At 35.5% G+C, this 21,927-nt stretch overlaps 1 long non-coding RNA gene across 1 annotated transcript; it reads left to right on the forward strand.

Moving 5' to 3' along the window:
• The first annotated feature begins 2,084 nt into the window (after positions 1-2,084).
• Positions 2,085-6,501, forward strand: LOC117149737. Its single transcript, XR_004460486.1, has 3 exons — positions 2,085-2,165; positions 5,917-5,920; positions 6,490-6,501. It is a non-coding gene; the product is annotated as an uncharacterized LOC117149737 (long non-coding RNA).
• Positions 6,502-21,927: the final 15,426 nt, after the last annotated feature.

Consider the following 21,927-nt stretch of genomic DNA (forward strand, 5'->3'; position numbering starts at 1 on the left):
GTCAATTGCCTCTTTAGTACTTAAACCAGTGGCATGTTCTAGAGGTATACCCTCATCGATAAAGGAAGCTTCTAATAGCTTTATCAATCTATCAACTTCAGCGGTAAATTGCATTGCAGTTTTACCTCTTTACTGAACACCGACAACTACTTTCTGCAATTTGTTTATAATTGCTGGAATTATCGTTTCATTGTCAACTGAGTTCAAAATTGTGCCAACTATTTTTGACTTAATGACCTCAACTGCAATGTCTTCAAATGGTCCCTTAGCTAGGTCTACCAATTTGATTGTCATAACGAGTCGTTGTAAATGGATCTTATGTCCATCAAATTCTGGCACTGCGCAAGCTACTTCCTTAATGTAAGACCTAATGGCTGCTGCTTGTTCTGCCATGGTTAATTTATTTTCGGAGTCAGCTGCGTTATTTGTTTTATCTTCTTCCTTCAGCATTTATTTTGCTGGTATAGTTAGATCGTGAAGATCTTCCTCTTTAACTTCTTCCTCGACTACAGTCGTATTTTCTTCGTCCGAGTCAGTGCTTTCTTCATTCAAATTTATTGTTAGCGGAGTGTTTACTATTGTCGGAATTTCTATCTGGAGGCTGAATTTATTTTTTATTAATATTATCTTTTCTCTTAATGCCACCAGTAGTTCCGAAACTTTAGCACACTGTTTACTGTCCAAATTCGTTCTATTTTGTTGGATCAGCTCTCTGACTTCATTATAACTATTTACCAAGGTTTGGTCATTTTTATTTGTTGTTACAGCTTGTATTGATCTATTTTGCGTTAAGCATTTATAAGATTTTTTTTTGGTATATGATACTTATACTTTCAAATTTAGGCATTTGTATTTTTAGATTCTAATCTAAATAAATTCAATATTACGTTTATATTTTTATTTATTATTTTTTTTTCATATTTTCATTCATAATTGAGTTTCCTCAAAATTTCCCTTAAATATTATCTAAACCGTTAACAGTACTACGGTATCGTTTCTTAAGACACTTGTTGTGTAATTTGTATATTTTTATTAATGCATTGAATACCATAATTAGTGCAATTACAATTAGTAATATGGTTATCCAGAACAAGTCTGCATTTTGGACTTCCACTTTATTTATTTATATTTATATATTGCTGTTGAGTCCACAGTTTTAGTGTCTATTAGACCCATTTTGGGTATACTAATTTTATATTTTGGTAGAAAATCTTCTTTATATATATTTATATTTTTAGTTTTACTTATTCCATTTGTCTCTATAGACATTTATATTTGGAATTATTTATTTCTTAAATTTTTGTCAATGTTCGTAAAAAAAATTTTATTTAACATTATTGCCTGCCTGATTCTAGATATGGCTTCACGGGCCATATTGGGTTAACAGGGCATAGTAGTATATGATATGCTCCGTTTTACAATGTTTCTTATATATATATTTTTATATTTATTGTTATTTATTTAATGTTCTAGTGCTGCTGATGTTCATCTGGTGTCAGCTGGGCGTCGCCGGGGGTAGCACGCTGACACTCCCTCGCTGCTGTCTATTTCTTGGGTGTCAGCTGGGCGTCGCCGGGGGTGGCACGCTGACACTCCCTCGCTGCTGTCCAATTCTTGGGTGTCGATGATGTTGATGGCTGCTCACAAGTCCCCAGGCAATGAGGACTCCAGATTCCTTCGCAGTCCGGGGGGCAGGACTTCTTAGGCTTTGTTAGTGCTATGGCTGGTGATGGACATGCCTTGGATTTTGGAACTTCATTAGTTTTGGTTATATTTTTAATATTTTCTGAGTGAGTTTTCTTGAGTTTTTGTGTCTTTAGTTCTTGCTGATATTGCAGCAAGTGGTCTAGCTCTGCATGTAGCTTTAGAGCTTTCGACCAAACCGGTGGCGTTTGCCGACCGTATATTAGCCACCTTACGTGGGCTATACGTTTGTTCAGCTTAGTTTTTAAACCGCCACGGTGTTTCCCATAACTCAATACAACTCTACTCACTCAGATTTTTCCTTAGTTTTGGAAATTCCATGTAATGATTTCTTGGTTATGGGTCTTCCTCCAGTCCAGTTTTCCTCCAATATGTGTTTTTTACAGATTTCCCATATTACGTTGCTCACGTTGCTTATTTTTCTTTATTCATAATGTTGATGTATTTTTGTTTTCCTTTTTGTTTTTTACAGATTTAGTCAATTCGTCCTACGTTGGACGACTGTCACGGTCGCCATGTAATGAAGCTCCAATAATAACACAAGTCTTTTTGTTGTTTATTGCAGCCGTCAGGCTGACTTAGGATTTATTTGAATTCTTTCTTATATTTTTGGTTGGCAGAAATGGTTCTGCCAGTTCAACGTCTTCACAGTGTCTGAATTGTCAGTTTTTAATATATTTGGTCTTACGCTAAACCGCGTAGCTGCGCTGCCGGGTACGCCAGCGGCGGAGCGGCTTTCTTATGTATATCTTATATATCTAGGATTATCGGGAGAGCGAGCTATGTATGTACGTATGTAGTATGCATTTGGTCGGCGTGGGAATACTGACCATGCACTTATACTTTGTGGCCTTCAAGTGTGCGATCATGTTACATCCGCCTTGGGCCTTATTGCTTGCATAAACATAAACATAGCAACAAAGTGCTGCTATTATGCTTAAATGTTCTTAATATTACGCATACTACATCTCCCTCCTTTTGAAAAATAACGTAACCTAGTGAAGTTATTTTAATTATTAAATGCAAATTATTTTTTTTTTTTTGTAATTTTGGTCAGCTTGAAATAAAAGTTGATTTTTTAATGCGAAAATAAAAATATACATAGTGTATGGAAAATGTTTGTATAATTGATTAAGTAAAATATAAGTTTAACATCAATTATGAATGAAATTTCTTTAATCTATCTTTATGAACTATTTGTTTCTTATTTTTATTAGTAAGTAGCGTAATATTGTTATTATCTCCTATGCTTTCTATCTTATACGGCCCTGTGTATTTAAAGTCTAATTTATGATCTACCTCATTTCTTAGTAAAACTTTATCTCCTACTTCTAACTCTATGTCATTTACTTTTAAATCGTAATTTTCCTTATTTTTCTCTTTGTGTGCTTCAAGCAGTTTTCTTGCTTCTTCTAACCTATATTTACTCTCCTTAGCGTAATCATCTATGTTATATATTGGTTCTATGCTATGTAATTTATTAAAATGTTTTGGTAAATTACTTGTTCTACCGAAAACTAATTCATATGGACAGTAATTATGTACCATAGGTGGGGTCGTGTTGAAGCAGTATACGAAATATTGAAGCCATACGTCCCAATCGGTTTTGTCCGCCGATATGTAGGATCGTATATACTCGTTTAAAGTTCTATGACTTCTTTCTACTACTCCAACTGTCTGGTGGTGATGAGCTGTTGATGTTATATTTTTGATTTTCAAATATTTACATAGGTCAGTAATTATTGAATTCTTATACTCTGTTCCCATGTCCGTTATGAACGTCTTCATTGGACCGTACTTTAGAATAAAAGATTCAAATATAGCTTTTTCGACTGTTTTTGCGCTTTTATTTGCTATTGAGAGTGACTGCGTACTCGTTACCATTTTCTGACTTAGGTAGTGGACCAATTGTGTCCACGACAACTCTATCAAAAGCATGTTCTGGTGTTTCAGTTATAGTCATTGGGGTCTTTGTATGCTTTGTTGTTTTGGCTTTTTGGCATTTTTGACATTTTCTTACGTACTCTTTTATGTATTTACTCATTTTTTTCCAGTAATAATGTCTCTTGACCTTGGCCAAGGTTTTTATAATGCCTGTATGCCCTCCTTGTATTGGATCATCATGTAGTGTAGACAATATAGCTTCTTTTTCTTTTTCATTATTTATTTGGGTCACCGGGATAAGTAGCGCTACTTTTAAATTCTTTAATATTTTATTGCCCATATTTTTAAATTCATCTATTGAAACGTGTTCAAAGATTTTCTTCCACGCTGCCATTTTGAGTTGGCTGATATCATATATACCAGCTTGCAATTCAAGCCTTTGAAAAAATTGATCTAGTTAAAGAATTCTATTAGTATAAAGATCACCAACATCATATCTTGCAATGATTTTCTTTCCATGTTTAAATAAATATATCGTGTCATTCAATTGCAATGTCACTACTATTCGTACCTCGTCATTTGTTATGACTTCGTATACGTTGGGCTCTGAAGCTTTTTCTTTGGTTTGCTCGTGCAAATCCAATTGTTGTTTTCCTGCGCAGGATTTTTGTCTACTTTGAAATCTTGTAGTGACTTTTAATATATTTCCAGTTATTTCCTTTAGCTCTTTGATAGTTATTCTTGATAACGCATCAGCTACATGATTTTCTTTGTCCTTTAGATACTCTACCGTAAAATTATATTCCTCTAATTCAAGCCTTATTCTTGTTAATTTAGAACTGGGGTTGACCATCGGGAATAAATATGTCAATGGTCTATGGTCTGTTTTCACAGTGAAGTATTTTCCGTAAATGTATGGTCTAAAATGTACTATTGCCCAATGAATTGCTGCTAACTCTTGTTCTGTTGTACTCTTATTGCTTTCACCTTTTGTAAAAGCTCTTGATGCATAAGCAAATGCATAAGTTGGTGGCTATTATGGTTTTGAGTTAAAACTGCGCCACACGCTTGCTTGCTTGCATCCGTTATTATGCAAAATTCTTTGTTGAAGTCTGGGTACTGCAAGAGTGTTGGGTTAATTATCAGAGATTTTAAGTGTACGAATGCATTTTGACATTCATCTGTCCACTCGAATGGAACATTCTTTTTACATAATCTTGTTATGTGCCGCGAATAGTCGACGAAATTTTTGATAAAACGTCTGTAGTAATTGCAAAATTTTAATCTCAACTGTTTATAAAAATTATTAACCGTTATTGGTTCTGATTCTAATGCAAATATATCTTTATATTCGCTGCATATATTTTCTAATTGTGTTTTAAACAATTCGGGGAAATTTTTCTTTAATTGAGATAAGACAATTTTTATTTCTGTTTTCACAACTTGGGATCTTGCTGGTAATAAAGTTGTGTTAATACCAGAGCTGTATGTTATGGGAATATAAATTGGAAATTTCAAATTTTTCGGTCTAATTATAAACCAATCTTCATCTGGGTTTAAATCAATTTGGCAATTATATTTTTTAAATATTAATTTATTAATTAATAATAATTAATTTAAATCTATTCCTATTATTCCATCACACGGTAAGGGTAAATTTGTATCTACTAAATGAAAGTCGTGTGGGATAATGTATTTACCTGTGTGTATCTCAATAAAAGTCTGTCCTCGAGACCTAATTTTCTGTTGGCTTATATGAGATTATAATTGATGGTGTATACTTTACGATCTTCTTCTACTGAGTACCTTAAGGCTGTTGCGAGTTTCCCTGATCTTGGATTACTCGTACATTGGCATTATTTCCGTTATAGTTATTCTGGTTGTTGTTACGGCCTCTGTTTCCATTATTGCGGCCTCTATTATAGCTATTATAGCGGTTATTATTTCCATTATAGCGGTTTTGATTACCGTTATTCTGGTAACCGTTATTGTAGTTGCCTCTATTACTATTGTTATTGAAGCCTCTAATGATCTGTCGGAAAAAGACAGCTTTACACATACGAATTCCGAGTTACGGGAATAGTCCAAAAGTAGCTCCTCCGACGCGAGGGTAGATCTAACCGCAATTAAGACTCCACCTCCCCGTCTGGAGGGACGGTCAAACCTATATATAGTGTACATACCTGGGAAGACTTCGGAGTCAAGTATCTCCGGATTTAACCAAGTCTCTGTGAGCACTATAATATGGGATGCAAATGAAAGACTATCACAATACACTTTTATTAATTTGCTACGCAAGCCTCTAACATTTTGATAGGAGATAGTAAGTTTTGTAGTTAGTTTTTTGAAGAGGAAGAAGATTTTTTTTTTTTTTTTTAACTTATTGCGTTATTTATTGGATCTTTTTTTTTTTGTGAGACTAACAATAATTATTCAAATCTTATTATATAACTTATATTAATTACAATGTGAAGTAATTGTATTAGTTAGAGACGGCCCTAGGATTTCTTTGCTGGGCTGGAGAATCTTTGCGCTTCAGTCGGCTCTGACTGTAGACTCGCGAAAGCGACTTCGCGAGAGGATTTTCGTGTGCGGCGAGCTTTGCTTGAAGTTTAGTTTTTTTCATCTGAATTTCCTCATTGACAAGGTTTATGTGGAGGTCTCTATGGATGCTTTCGCTGCGTAGGTACCATGGTGCCCCAGTGATAGTTCGCAGAATCGTGGACTGAGCTCGCTGTATGATTTTAATGTTGGTTTTTGAAGCGTTTCCCCATAGTTCACAGCCGTATGTCCAGATGGGTTTCAGCACGGTATTGTAGAGGAGTACTTTGTATTCCAGACTAAGGGGAGAGTTGTAATTAATAAGCCAGTGAAGATTGGCTGCTTTAAGCTTCATATGAGTCCTCTTAGATTCTATATGTCGCCGCCAGGTGAGGCGTCTATCTAGGTGAACGCCGAGATATGTTACAACGTCTGCTTGTGGGATAAATGTATTGTTCAGGGTACAGGGTGGGCAGGTTTGTCTGTTCAGTTTGAAGGTTACATGTCTGCTTTTGGTCTCGTTTATCTTAATGCACCAGTCCGCAAACCATCTTTCCACTATTTTAAGATGGCAGGCAAGTTGCTCTGTTGCCTTTGCTGGGCATCTAGATCGGCTAAGTATTGCGGTATCGTCAGCAAACGTAGAGTTTGTGAGCTGATAGTTTGTAGACATGTCTGCTGTGAATAGGGTGTAAAGAACGGGGCCCAGTACACTACCTTGGGGGACTCCAGCATTGATAACGCGGTCGTGTGAAGTCGAACTGTTACACCTGGTTGAGAACACTCTTTTGAAGAGATAAGATTCGAACACTTTGTGCGTGTTCTGGGGAAGCAGTTTTGTTATTTTGTACATTAGTCCTTCCACCCAGACTCGGTCAAATGCTTGTGCAACATCTAAGAATATAGCTGAACAGTATTCCCGGTGCTCAAAAGCGGTACGAATTTCGTTTGTGATGCGATTGACCTGTTCGATCGTTCCGTGATTTTTGCGAAAGCCAAACTGATGCGATGGTATTGTATTTCGCCTTCTTAAGTAGGGAGTTAGTTGTTTTAAAAATGCCTTTTCAAACAGTTTCGAGAGACACGTTAGGAGACTGATTGGTCTGTAGGATGAGGGTTGCGTTTTGTCTTTGCCTGGCTTGGGAATCATTACTATAACCGCCTTTTTCCACCTTTCGGGATAGTATCCAAGTTATGTAATAGCGTTGAAGAGATGGCATAAGGTCAGAACCGCACACGGTGGGAGTTCTATGATCATTTTTGGTGCCACCAAGTCATGTCCAGGTGATTTTTTGGGATTAAGATCTTTTATGATAGATGCTATCTCACTTTGGCTGAATGTTACTGGATTTATAGGGGGCAAGCTTTTAGTTACTACAGGGAGGACAAATGAGTTGCTAGCAGGATTTGGTTGGAATACTTTCTGAAGGTGATCGGCGAACGCATTAGCTCTATCTTCGTCGCTGCGTATCCAGCTTCCAGAGGGACCTCGAAGTGGAACGACTGTTTCTGCCGGTGGCTGTATGCTTTTGTGTGCTTTCCACGAAGGGTTCCTTTTGCTGGTGGGCGATAGTTGTTTGATATATAGATGCTGGGCGTTGGCTTCCTCAAGCTTAAGTGCCCTGGTTAGTTTACGTGTTGCTATTTTTAGATGTTCTTTAGCCGTTGGGGATCTATGATTCTGCCATTCTCTTCTTAGTCTTCGTTTTTCTAGTACTAGCTGTTCGATTTCACGATTTGTCTTGCTATGATTTGTCATTTTGTGTGTGTCTGGAGGTGTAAAGGCCTTGGCTGCAGCAACAAGTGTTTCCTCTATCGATTTGACCAGGCGATCAACATCCTCTTCGGTGAATACTGTTTGAGTTGGTTCCATGTGAGTACAAACATATTTCGCGTAACTTGCGCAGTTGGTCCTGTTGCCTGTCAGCCTGTAGGGCCGCTCAGTTATATGTGGTCGGTGCCAGAGAGTAAGTAGAACTGGAGAGTGATCAGATGATAGTTCTGTAAGTGACTCGGCCGTAATATTATTTCTTGGAATCTTTCTTGTTATTGCGAAGTCAATGAGATCCGGTAGCTTATTTGGATCTGCTGGCCAGTATGTAGGCCTACCCGGAGTCACATAATGGAGCTTGTTTCGCGGCTTAATGAGCGCGTTGTATAGTTGTTTGCCCTTTGGGTTCGGAAGACGTGATCCCCGGTGCGTATGCTTGGCATTGTAGTCACCAGCCGGCCCCGGCCGGCAACATATTCAACTTTACCTCATTCCGAACAGCCATACTCTTATGCGGTATCTACTGAAACTGTTTACCTTATCTTTGCAATCTTTACAATTCCCTCATATAAGGAAGGAGTCCTTTGTGATTCCTCTTCACAAAAAAGGTAGCAAACTGGATGCAAGCAATTACAGAGGAATCTCTAAATTGTCGGCTATCCCAAAACTTTTCGAAAATGTTATCACTCCTCATTTGCAGCACCTTTATAGATCAATCATATCACCGTGTCAACACGGTTTTATGAAACGCAGATCTACAACCACTTACCTCTTGGAGCTAACTTCTTTCGTAATACAGGGTTTCAAAAATAATCTTCAAACAGATGTCATCTACACTGATTTTAGTAGAGCATTTGACTCTGTCAATCATTACCTTCTAATAAGAAAACTTGATCTTATAGGTTTCCCTGTTGATCTTCTAAATTGGATTTCAAGCTATCTGAATGGCAGGACACAACAAGTCCTCTTTAAAAATTCGTTATCTTCTATTCTCCGAGTCACTCCGGTGTCCCACAAGGGAGCCATCTTGGTCCGCTTCTTTTTACCTTATTCATTAACGACCTCCCCTTAATAATAAAACATTCGCGTGTACTTATGTACGCAGACGATGTTAAATTATGCCTCCAGTACAAGGACACTTCTTGCCATTTGGACTTACCATCCGATCTAGACCGATTTCAAATATGATAACATATTAGACTTAAAGGGCTCCAAGTGTAAAGTTATGACCTTTTGTCGTGCCAACCCAATACTCTGGACAGAATAACACGAGTTGATGATCTTGGTGTTCTTCTGGACCCAAAACTAAAATTTTCTGACCATATTTCGTCTATTGTCTATAAGGCCAGGGGTGTGCTTGGTTCTAAGGAATTTGATGACCCTTACTTGACTAAAACCTTATTTATTTCGTTAGTCCGTCCGATTCTTGAGTACGGATCACCTGTTTGGAGTCCACAATACGCAGTCCACTCGGACGCAGTCCAATCGGTCCAAAAAAACATCTTATGTTTTGCCTTGCGGCGCCTAAATTGGGATGCAAACCATATATTACCAGTAGACTACTTTTAATTAATTTACCATCCCTAGCTAACCGTAGAACTATGCTTGGAACAGTCTTTATTTGTAAACTTATTCGTGGGGATGTTGAGAGTCCCGACTTGATTAGTCGGCTTAACTTCTCGGTTCCAAGTAGATTCACTAGAAACTATATACCCCTTATCTTAAATCATTGTAGATCTAATTATGAGTTGGTTGCATGACCCTTACAGAGTTTTATGTTCTGACTATAATAGACTATAATATCCTATTATCTGTAATCTTGACTCTCTGCCGATATTAAAGCAATCGATTTTATCTTTTCTATTACATAAATAGATCCTACTAACACTAATATTTAACATAGTTATTCCACATTATATTCATTTCCTCGTTCCTGTTCTCTTTTTTATATCGCGTCTATATCTTCTCGCGAATCGAGCCGTACGATACACGGAAGCGCCCCTCGGTAGGTTGGGCGGGAGGTGTGGCCGTGGAACCCGTGCGATTAAAAAAAAATAAAAAAAAATATATTCTCAACATATTTTCTACATTCATTTATGCCGAAACAGGCGTAAAACTAGTTTTTCTTCTTGATACAGGTGCAGATATCTCTATTCTCAAAGAGAACTCTGACAAATTTTCTAATATTCAAATAACTAACAAAATAAACATTCAAGGCATAAGCCAACAGAAAATTCAGTCTCGAGGACAGACTTTTATTGAGATACAGACAGGTAAATACATTATCCCACACGACTTTCATTTAGTAGATAAAAATTTTCCCACACCGTGTGATGGAATAATAGGAATAGATTTAAATTAATTATTATTAATTAATAAATTAATATTTAAAAAATATAATTGCCAAATTGATTTAAACCCAGAAAAAGATTGGTTTATAATTAGACCAAACAATTTGAAATTTCCAATTTATATTCCCATAACATACACCTCTGGTATTAACACAACTTTATTACCAGCAAGGTTCCAAGTTGTCCGAAAATTAATAGTATCATCAAAAGATGATAACATTTTAATTCCAAACCAGGAAATTCAAACTGGTATTTATTTTGCAAATACAATCGCAACATCAAGTAATACAGTTGTCCGAATTTTAAACATAACAGATTCTGACCAATTAGTCAATATGGACACTTTAAAATATGAGCCACTTTCGAACTACAATGTAGTTCAGGCAAATAGTGAAAACAGAAATAAAATTGTCTTATCTCAATTAAAGAAAAATTTCCCCGAATTGTTTAAATCACAATTAGAAAATATATGCACCGAATATATAGATATATTTGCATTAGAATCAGAACCAATAATGGTTAATAATTTTTAAAAACAACAGTTGAGATTAAAAGATGATGAGCCGGTATACACGAAAAATCATCAGTCTCACAGTACAATAGCCCTTTGCTATTAGTACCAAAAAAGTCAAGCCCAAATTCAGATAAAAAGAAATGGAGATCTTTTTCCACCAACAATGGCTCATATCGCTTCACGCGATTGCCATTTGGCTTAAAAATAGCGCCTAATTCATTCCAAAGAATGATGACTATAGCATTCTCCGGAATAGAACCGTCTCAGGCATTCCTTTATATGGATGACTTAATAGTCATCGGTTGTTCCGAAAAACATATGCTTAAAAACCTCACTGAAGTTTTTGGTAAATGCAGGGAACACAACCTAAACTTACATCCTGAAATATGTTAATTTTTCATGCATGAAGTCACATTTTTAGGACATAAATGCACAGACAAAGGAATTTGACCGGATGACAAAAAATATGATATCATTCAGAACTACCCAGTTCCACATGATGCGGAAAGCGCTAGACGTTTTGTAGCATTTTGCAATTACTACAGACGTTTTATCAAAAATTTCGCCGAATATTCGCGGCACATAACAAGATTATGTAAAAAGAATGTTCCATTCGAGTGGACAGATGAATGTCAAAATGCATTCGTACACTTAAAATCTCAGCTAATTAACCCAACACTCTTGCAGTACCCAGACTTCAGCAAAGAATTTTGCATAATAACGGATGCAAGCAAGCAAGCGTTTGTCGCAGTTTTAACTCAAAACCATAATAGCCACCAACTCCCGGTTGCTTATGCATCAAGAGCTTTTAAATAATTTAAAAATAAGGCTTGATAGTGGTTCGTTCGGGATTTCGGGCTAATTTGTGTTATTATCACTTATTAAAACAACTCACGTAAAGAAAAACCACCGAGGGGTAGACGAGATTTCCCACCTAAAAAGGGAAATCTATGTGCCCCACTTTAAAACTCTCATCGCACAGGCAATTCGGGACTGCGAGACATGCCTTACACTCAAGTATGACAGGCACCCGCAGAGACCACCCTACATAATGCCCGAAATCCCGAACGAACCACTAGATATCCTGCATACGGATATCTATAGAATCAATTAAAACTACAACCTCACAATCATAGGCAAATTCTCTAGATTCGCGCAAGCATTCCCCCTACCCAATAGAAATTCTATCAGTGTTACCAAAGCATTTAAAACATTCTTCTGCCAATTCGGTATACCCAAAAAGGTCATATTCGACCAAGGAGCCGAATTCGCGGGAACCGTTTTCACGGATTCCCTAGAGCAATACGGTGTAGAGGTGCACGTGACATCCTTTCAACAGTCAAGCAGTAACTCGACAGTCGAAAGGCTCCACTCAACACTGACGGAAATATACCGAATCATATTCGCAAAGAGGAAGGAGGGGAAACTGGACTTGGACCGTGAAGAAGAAATCTTATCAGAGACAGTTGTCACATACAACAATGCGATCCACTCGAGCACGAACCTAACACCGTTCGAACTCTTCAGCGGTCGTACCCACGTTTTCACAAAAACAGTCAAGTTCAATAAATAACGAAGAACTAAATATTGTACAAGACCCATGTATCAAAGTAAACTCAGAATTTGTATGCGAAACCCCCAGCACTCCTGGTAACCAGCCCTGCATACACAACCTACTCAACAACAAACCAGCGACATGCGACACTGTGGAAACCGCAAGGAACCAGCAAATCTACAGCCCAATAGAAGGAATACTCATCATCACCAACGCAGTAAGCCTCAACATAACAACAAACTGCGCACCGGAAAGAATAGTAAACGGCTCGTTTATCGTAAGATACGACAACTGCTCTATCCTGGCAAATGGAACGAGATATGCCGACACCATCACCACAATCACAGAGAAACTACAGATTAACTTGATCAAAGCCGAGGAGGTAAAAACCATACCCGCAGGAGAACCACTTAGCCTGCGGAAACTACAAATAAATATGCTGAAAACCGAATAAACCTCGCAACAATATACGCCAACGCAACGACCCACCTTACAGTCATCTACGTCCTGCTTGCCGGCTCTGCGGCATTGGCCGCCGCCGCCTGGACGTTAAGGAAGAACAAAACGACGTACACCAACACGCATGTCCTTCTTACCGCAACTCCGGCCATACCTTCGATATGGCCCTCGTTCCGTCTTGAGGGAGGAGGAGTTATCGGGGACGGCACAAGCATGCCTTCACCTCCCCCGAAACCCCCCACGGGCAGCGACCTACTTATGAGACACTCAACCCGGACACACACCGCAGCGAAGTCATCAACCCACACTGGATCAGCGGAGTCAGGATTCCAAGAATCAAACCGAAGCACTGGAAGGGGCATCCGGGCGAAAAGCGCCAACGCAAGGGGTTTCGCAGAACAAAAAGAATTGTACGCTAGGCTAAGAGGAAAATTATTCTGTAAGTAAAATTCATTCTGTTACCGAACTTCGAGCGACCTACACTAGTGGGCATAAGTATTTGGACAAGAAATATATTCAATATATTTGTTTGTAACTCATTGTTTACTTAAAGCAAAATTGTTTAATAATTTTAGTAAATAGGTAGACTATCGTAGTTAAATTAGGTAACATAAACATATGGATAACTTCATTGTTGATTTAACAAAAATTACTTTCTTACAAATTAGCAGTGGCATAAGTATTTGGACAAATTATTTAAATGTTATAAATTAAATAAAAAAAAGTCAACAAAAAAATTATGACAAATTAATAAAAAATATACCCTCCCTTTGCGTCTATCACCTTTTGAAGACGTTTTGGTACAGACTGTACCAAGCTGTGGATATAATCTATTGAAATATTCTTCCATAAGGTTTGAATTTCCAAAATAGTTTCTTCGCGACTTCTAGATAAGTTTGCACCCCTTTTTCTTTATAAATATGACCAGAGGTTTTCTATTATGTCGTGGTCTGGACTTTGAGGTGGCCAATCCAATGTGTTTACGCCAACATCTTTCAGAAACTTCGTAATCAGTTTGGCCTTATGACAGGGAGCATTATCCTGCTGGAGTATGAAGGACTCTCCAATCAATTTATCACCAGAGGGGAATGCATGATTATTAAGGACATCTAAATATTTTCTTTGATTCATGGTTCCATCAACAGGAACCAAATCTCCCAAGCCAGTGAAGGCTACGCATCCCCAAAACATAACAGACCCTCCTGAATGATTTACTCTCTGAAATACTTGTGCCACTTTTTTCCGATATTGCTTCGGTAATCTAACAAAAATTTTTTTTCAAATGACTTAATAAGTATAATAAATAATTAAAGCAAATACAAAGGAAATTGTTATAACTACTGTAATTTGAAATATAAATTTTCAAAAAAGTAGACATTACATTGAGAAATAAATATTTCATAAAAATAATAATTAATTTTTAATTTCATTAAAAAATAATAATTTTAATAATAAATAATACAAATATTATTTTTATAATAATAATTATTAAAAAATAATAATACATGTACGTACCAGAAAATAAAAATTATTAAAATAAATAAAAATATGAAAACTTTATTGCAAAAGTCATATCTGGAGGCACGAAGTGCGGTCACAAGCACTCAACAATCACTGCCTAATTAATTTTTCTTACGTCGCAAGCTGAATACCCTAATGACAAGTATTCTAATATAAAGTCATTTTCGAAATTTATTTTGTGATGTACATAGATTCGGTTATTACTATTTCTAAGCTTTATTTAAATAATAATAACGTTAAGGAAAATGCAAAAAATGAAAAAAAAAATTGATAAAAAATAATATAGATTTAAAGTCTACGAACTTCTAAGGTGAAGGTGAAGCATTATCCTGCTGGAGTATGAAGGACTCTCCAATCAATTTATCACCAGAGGGGAATGCATGATTATTAAGGACATCTAAATATTTTCTTTGATTCATGGTTCCATCAACAGGAACCAAATCTCCCAAGCCAGTGAAGGCTACGCATCCCCAAAACATAACAGACCCTCCTGAATGATTTACTCTCTGAAATACTTGTGCCACTTTTTTCCGATATTGCTTCGGTAATCTAACAAAAATTTTTTTTTGAGCAGTGAAACTCAAAAGAATTTTCATCGCTCCACAAATCACTGTTTCAGAATGATGCAGGCTGAACAACATATTTTTTGGCAAAGTCGAGGCGCTTTAACTCATTTCGTGGAGTTATAAGTGGCATAACTCTGCTAAAATATTTTCCAAAATGGGCTTCCTTAAGAAGTCTGCGAACTTTTCTTTCACTGATATCGATTTCTGCTCCTTCTTTTAGTTCTTTGGCAACCGATCGGGGAGTTTGTAGAACATTCTGCTTAGACATCCGTAAAATATAACCATCGTCCTTTTGAGTTGTTTTACGTGTTCGGCCACTACGCGCAACGTTTTTGGTTGTGTGATTTTTTTTATATTTATTTATTTGGTAATACACCGTTGCCCATGGAATTTTGTATAAATCAATGATATTTTGTACCGAAATACCAGAGTTATACTTAATTATTATTTTATTTTTTATAAATTCGCTCAGTTCCTTTGTTTTCCCCATGTTTAACAAATTTATGAATAAAACAAAAATAAAAAAAAAACCAAAATAAAAAGGTAGCAACACGTTATCAAGACCAAATGTTCAAATGATCATGATCAAATAGTCAAAAATTTGATATTCTTCGAACAACAGATCAATGCGAACTAATTAAATGTGATGTCTAAATACTTTTGCCACCGCCCAAATCGTTGTCTGTTTAGCTTTTTTATCAGCAAAAGGAAAATTGAAAAGGTAAAAAGCAAAACATACCCCTCACGTGTAACTGTAATTGCACTCTGTTTTATCATCAATAGTTTACTTATTTATTTGACTGTACTATGAAAAGCATAGCCCGGCAGTTGCAAGCTAATGGTGTCTAAATACTTATGCCCACTAGTGTACTTCAATATCGAAAATCCTCCTCGCGATCAACATAAAAAGAAGCTAAAAAGAAGCAGGAATCCTCAGACCAAGACTTAACTCGCCCTTTTTAAAAATATCAAATTGGAATAGCCCAAAAAAAAAAAATAAACTGAAAGCTGAATATAATGCGCATTTTAAATAATAAAAATGGTTCATTTACATACATCATATTAAGTCAAATGACTTAATAAGTATAATAAATAATTAAAGCAAATACAAAGGAAATTGTTATAACTACTGTAATTTGAAATATAAATTTTCAAAAAAGTAGACATTACATTGAGAAATAAATATTTCATAAAAATAATAATTAATTTTTAATTTCATTAAAAAATAATAATTTTAATAATAAATAATACAAATATTATTTCATAATAATAATTATTAAAAAATAATAATACATGTACGTACTAGAAAATAAAAATTATTAAAATAAATAAAAATATGAAAACTTTATTGCAAAAGTCATATCTGGAGGCACGAAGTGCGGTCACAAGCACTCAACAATCACTGCCTAATTAATTTTTCTCACGTCGCAAGCTGAATACCCTAATGACAAGTATTCTAATATAAAGTCATTTTCGAAATTTATTTTGTGATGTACATAGATTCGGTTATTACTATTTCTAAGCTTTATTTAAATAATAATAACGTTAAGGAAAATGCAAAAAATGAAAAAAAAAAATTGATAAAAAATAATATAGATTTAAAGTCTACGAACTTCTAAGGTGAAGGGCACATTTTGTCAAATTTACAATGCATGAGCATACGTGTGCACACATACCGTTGTCTGCTCTCACTGTAAAAGAGCTGTTTGCTGTAGCGCTCTCCGCTCTTTCTCTCTGGAACAAAAACTGGAGAGAGCCTGGAGCTACCTCTAGAGCCCAGCCAAAAAATCGCATGTCAAAAATTTTTATGGCGTTACGCATCTTGTTATTCTAGTGTCTTTGGTTGTGTTGTTGAGTTGGTTTGATGATTAGTTACTTGGTTTTTATTTAAGACTTCGGCATAGGATATAGCTGGCGTCTTTAAGCTTACTACGTTATTTGTTGCACTGTATTGTATCGTTTGATGAGTTGTTTCTGTTACAGGTTTTTTTTTCCGATGAGTTGGGTATTTTTGAATTTGCAGTGCTACTACACCATACAACCTTTATTGTTTGCAGTGTGGTTTTCACTGCATAGTGCACATTTGATTCTTGTTCTGTCCGATCTTGTGTTTTGTTTATTGCTGTTGAAGCGGGTATTGAGCTTGTGGGCGTTATAATATTCGCTAAAGAGGAGCATATTGAAGCATAGCAAACTGTAATTGTTGTTGCTATAGTTGCTGCAGTTGTGGTATTGTTTTCTGAAGTTGCTGAGAGCGGAAGAGTTGAGAGTGGGAGAGCTGAGGGTAACTGCTGTGAGCGGGATGGTTAAGTGTGTGTTTATTGGTTTAGCGGAAGTTGCTCTTTCATCACTTTGAGGGTCTAATAATAATTGTCTGTGTAGTTTGATATGTGGGCGAATGAAAGGTAGGAGTTGTTTTTGTTTTGTTTAGTTTGAAGCTCTCGCTTCTTATTTGAGCGTCGGATGCGCTCATATTTTTTCACTTGTTTTTTTTGTTTTTTTATCTTGTTCACAGAGATATTTAAGGTTTTTAACACATATATAATTAAATGTTTGCAATACTCATATGTGAAAAAAATATAATTTTATTTCACTGAATTTTTTTTTTTTTTTGGATGTATTAATTTAAAACTGTCCTTCGCGGACAATCATTAAATTTGAGGACTAAACTTAACGGTAGAGAATTAATTAATTAATTTGTTGCGAAACTTTACAATAACTGTCGATATTGTATGTATGATGTATATAATAATGTATGTATATAATTTAATTTAATGTGCGTGTCTAATCCCAGAGAGGTCCAAAGAGTGGGATCGGTGCAGCCTCCTGGTGCGTTGACTGGGGTCCAGCAGGTCTTGTGCCAGGTTGTTTGGGTGGTCTTGAAGCCTCTGCATGTACTGCCTGCTGCTTTTCTTAATCTCATCCTTCACCCAGGGGAAGCTGAGGACCTCGTGGATAGTGGCATTATCGTGGAAAGGGTGAGCGTTTGTGACTGTGCGGAGCGTTTTGTTTTCGAATGTCTGGATAATGTTGATGTTGCTTTTCGATGCAGTGCCCCACAGTTGATCGCCAATAATAATATTAATAATAATATTATAATAATATTTGACAATGATTTTCTTAGGTATATTTTTGAGCTTATATGCTAAATACAGAGTCAAACTAATTATCATGATGACAAATGTTGTAATGCATATAATTTGAAAAAAGTTATAGTGTTTTACATGGGATTTTATCATTTCTTTTGCTTGTAAGTGATTTATTGGTTCTAAGCGTGTAACATTGTTGGTGATATAAATTGTTTGTGTAAAATCTGCTAGATTATTTGAAATTAGGAACTCATCTATTTGCATAGTACAATTTTTAATTTTAATAATGTTGTTTCCTGAGATTACTATTTTGTTATTTGTACAATCTTGGTTGACAATTGTTTCAGGAATATTCCATGTTAAAAGTATATTTGGTTCTATGTAATTTATTTGAAAATTTCTATGGGTTTTAGTGTATTTGCATTGAGTTTGCTCTTGTTTTATAAGTCCAACAATACATTTGTCGAATATTACATTATCTGTATCTGAATACTTGGTAATTGAATATATAAAATTTATCGAATTTATATTTCCCGTTTTAGTTTATCGACTAAATATTGTATCTGTGGGGCATTGGGATAATCATTTGCTTCAGTTACTAGTTTTCGAACATTAGCATTGTCTTTGTTATGTTTATACTCAAATAATGGTATTCGTAGCTGTTTGGAATTTCCATTGTTCCAGTTTGGAATATAAGATATCAATTTTTCGCGCTTATTGGGTTTACTTCGATATTGCTGCATTTAACCATGGTGATAAATGATAAGATGCAACTAAGCATTATTAGGAATGTGCTGTGTATCTTGCTCTTCATTGGTTAGTCTGGAATTATCGTATTTAATCTTATTAAATTTTTTCTGTTTCTTAAACTTAGATTTATAATGTACGATTTTCCTGTCGCGATTTGTCTCTTCAAAATGTTTACTATCCACTTGTTCAATTTTTCCTGTCTTTTTAAATGGATTAGTGATTTTACTATTTACAAGTGGAGACTGTCTATATTTTATTTCAACTTCGAAATCATGCCTATTCTTATTAAGGTATTCTATCTTATCAATTTTGTTTTGTTCTACGTTAAAGACTGGACTACCTGCATATAGAAAAATGTCCGCTGGATATCGTTTAGTACTATTATGTTTGGTTTTGTGATTGTATACGTATAATATTGTTTCGAATTTTGTACACCTATCTTAAATATTTTGTTCGTTTCCAATGATTCTTAGTTTTTCGTTTACGGTCTTATGAAATCTTTCTTTCATTTTTACTAGTTGAAAGAAATCTCAACACCTTCGGATCTTAACCAGTTTTGCAAAGCTATGCACATAAAAGCTGAGTTTTTGTCTGCTTTAATTTCCTGTGGCTCTCCCATGTCATTGAATATTTTGGTAATGGCTCTTTTTGCTTCTAGCCAATCTCTACTTTTTACTTCTACTAGTGAGGCAAATTTCAAATAAATATCAATACAAGATAGGAATTGGTTTCCCGTGAGATAAAAATCTATCACGTATTTTTCCCTTGTGTTAAATATTTCGGGTGTTGTTTCGTATGTCAGTTTTGTGTCTCTATGTTCTGTTTTTGCCAGATTACAGATTTCACATTCATTTATAATATTTTGGATTAGCTTTTGACTATCAAGGTAATAGTATTTTTATTTATACCAATTAACGGTTTTTTATATACCTGGATGTAAAAGTTCCTTATGTTTCTTTAAGATTAAGTCCTTAAATTCCGCATAAGTTAGTATGTCAATTTGCTTGGTTGTACATCTCAATAGTTTTGTGAAATTGTTAGGGCTTATGATTTCAGTAAATGCGCTCTGAAAAATCAGAAAATCTTCATCATTAGGGAAGTAAATTGCTTTTTTCTTGGTGCACACATATTCCTTAATGAGGTTTTTGGCGTATTCAAGTGTCATCTCTTTATAGATTATTTTAATCTTCAATTTTTGAAAGAAATGGCTTACACTTGTTGTGTCACTGTCGCCTTTTTTCTATCTCTATTTGTCTAGAGAAGAAATAGATTGGTCTCTCTGTTATGGATATATAATTCAAGTTATCTTCATTGGCACTATGTATAGTTGCGTCTGCGCTGTTTGCGACTTCGCCAACCATGACTTCTTCTATCTTTGTGCGGGAAAGAGCATCCGGGACAAAATTTTCTTTGCCTGGAAGATATTTTATTTTATAATCAAATTCATTAAGTTTGATTTTCCACCTTTGTAGTTTCATGTTCGGTTCTTTTATATTATTGAGACATACCAATGGCTTGTGATCACTCATTATTTCAAATGGCCTTCCGATTAAGTATGACCTGAAATATTTTGTCGCCCAAACTATAGCTAACAATTCTTTTTCAATAGTAGCATAGTTAATTTCGTGTTCGTTTAGCGTTCTGCTGGCATAACAAACGGGCTTATGGTTCTGTGATAGCAATGCACCAATATCTACATTACTTGCGTCAGTTGTTAGAGAAAAGGGCTTTGAAAAATCAGGGTAGATTAATATCGGGTCTGATGTTATCAAAACCTTTAGTCTCTTAAATGATTCGATGTAGTCTTTGCATTTCATATCTATTACAGCCCCTTTCTTTAGTTTGAGGGTCATGGGTTTAACTATTTTTGCAAAGTTAGGAATGAACTTGCGATAGAATCCACATAATCCCAAAAATGATTTTATTTGTTTAGGTTTCTTAGGTAATGGAAAGTTTGTGATCGCTTTGGTTTTGTTTGTGTTCGGTTTGATGTCGTTTGTTGTGACAATGTGTCCTAGGAATTCAATTTCTTTCTTCATGAATTCACATTTATCTAGCTGCAATTTCAAATTGGCTTCTCTCAGTTTTTCAAAGACTTTCTTTAGAGATTAAATGTGCTCTTCCAATGAAGTGGAATAAACAATAATATAGTCTAAATAAAATAAACAATCTTTGTAGATCAAATCTTCCAGAAGATTATTCATACATCTCTGAAAAGTAGCTGGAGCATTTTTTAGACCAAAGGGCATACATAATGCCCATGCTTAGTGGAAAAAGCAGTTTTTGCAATAGAATTTTCATCCATCTGGATTTGGGGAAAACCTTTAGCTAGATCTATTGTTGTAAAATATTGGCATCTACCCAATTTGTCCAATATCTCGTCCATTCGGGGAATGGGAAAATTGTCATTAACAGTTATCTCATTTAGATTCCTGTAGTCGACTACCAAACTGAATTTTTGTTTCCCAGAGGCGTCTGCCTTCTTGGGGACCACCCAGATAGGAGAACAATAAGGGGATTTTGATTTTCGAACAATCCCTTGTTCTATAATTTCTTTGATTTGTTTGTTGACTTCTTGGTCAACGCTCTGGGGGTACTTGTAGGGTTTACGGTATATTGGATCTTCATGATGAGTTTGGATGATATGTTTAATGGTACTTGTGAAGGTCAAATTTTCGACCTTTTGTACTGAATGTCTCTATATTCGTATAGGACCTTCTATAAACATTCAACTTCCTCTACATTTAAATGTTCGGGTCTATACTCGTTACATTCGAGTAACTCATTGTTAATCGCGAAGTTGACTACATCGTCGTCAACGGACATGGAATCGAGATGTGTTACATCATTGTCCACTGTGTCACTAACAACATTTGAAATGAGGCATTTAGATGATGCGGTCTCCTTCTTTTGTTGTTGACGCTTTGGTTTAAGGCCTTTAGATGTGGTCTTAACCTTTTGCATCTTTGGATTGATTTTCTACACTGGGGCAGAATCAATCAATCAATCTTTTGCTGTGTGTCGGGGCATTTGGATAAGTTCTCGCCTTTTTTTTCTTCATACAAAAATTTAAATGTTTTTGAGCCTAAAATTACTGTATTATTATCTTAGCTTTTGTATCTTCTAAATACTTTCGACCTAACAGGAAATCAAAATTGTCGGAAAATTTATATTTTCAAAATTCTTTTATATTTTCAAAATTTTCCCTTATAATATTTATTG

This window comes from Drosophila mauritiana, unplaced genomic scaffold (assembly GCF_004382145.1).
Source record: "Drosophila mauritiana strain mau12 unplaced genomic scaffold, ASM438214v1 U_304, whole genome shotgun sequence".
In the NCBI taxonomy this organism is placed as follows: domain Eukaryota; kingdom Metazoa; phylum Arthropoda; class Insecta; order Diptera; family Drosophilidae; genus Drosophila; species Drosophila mauritiana.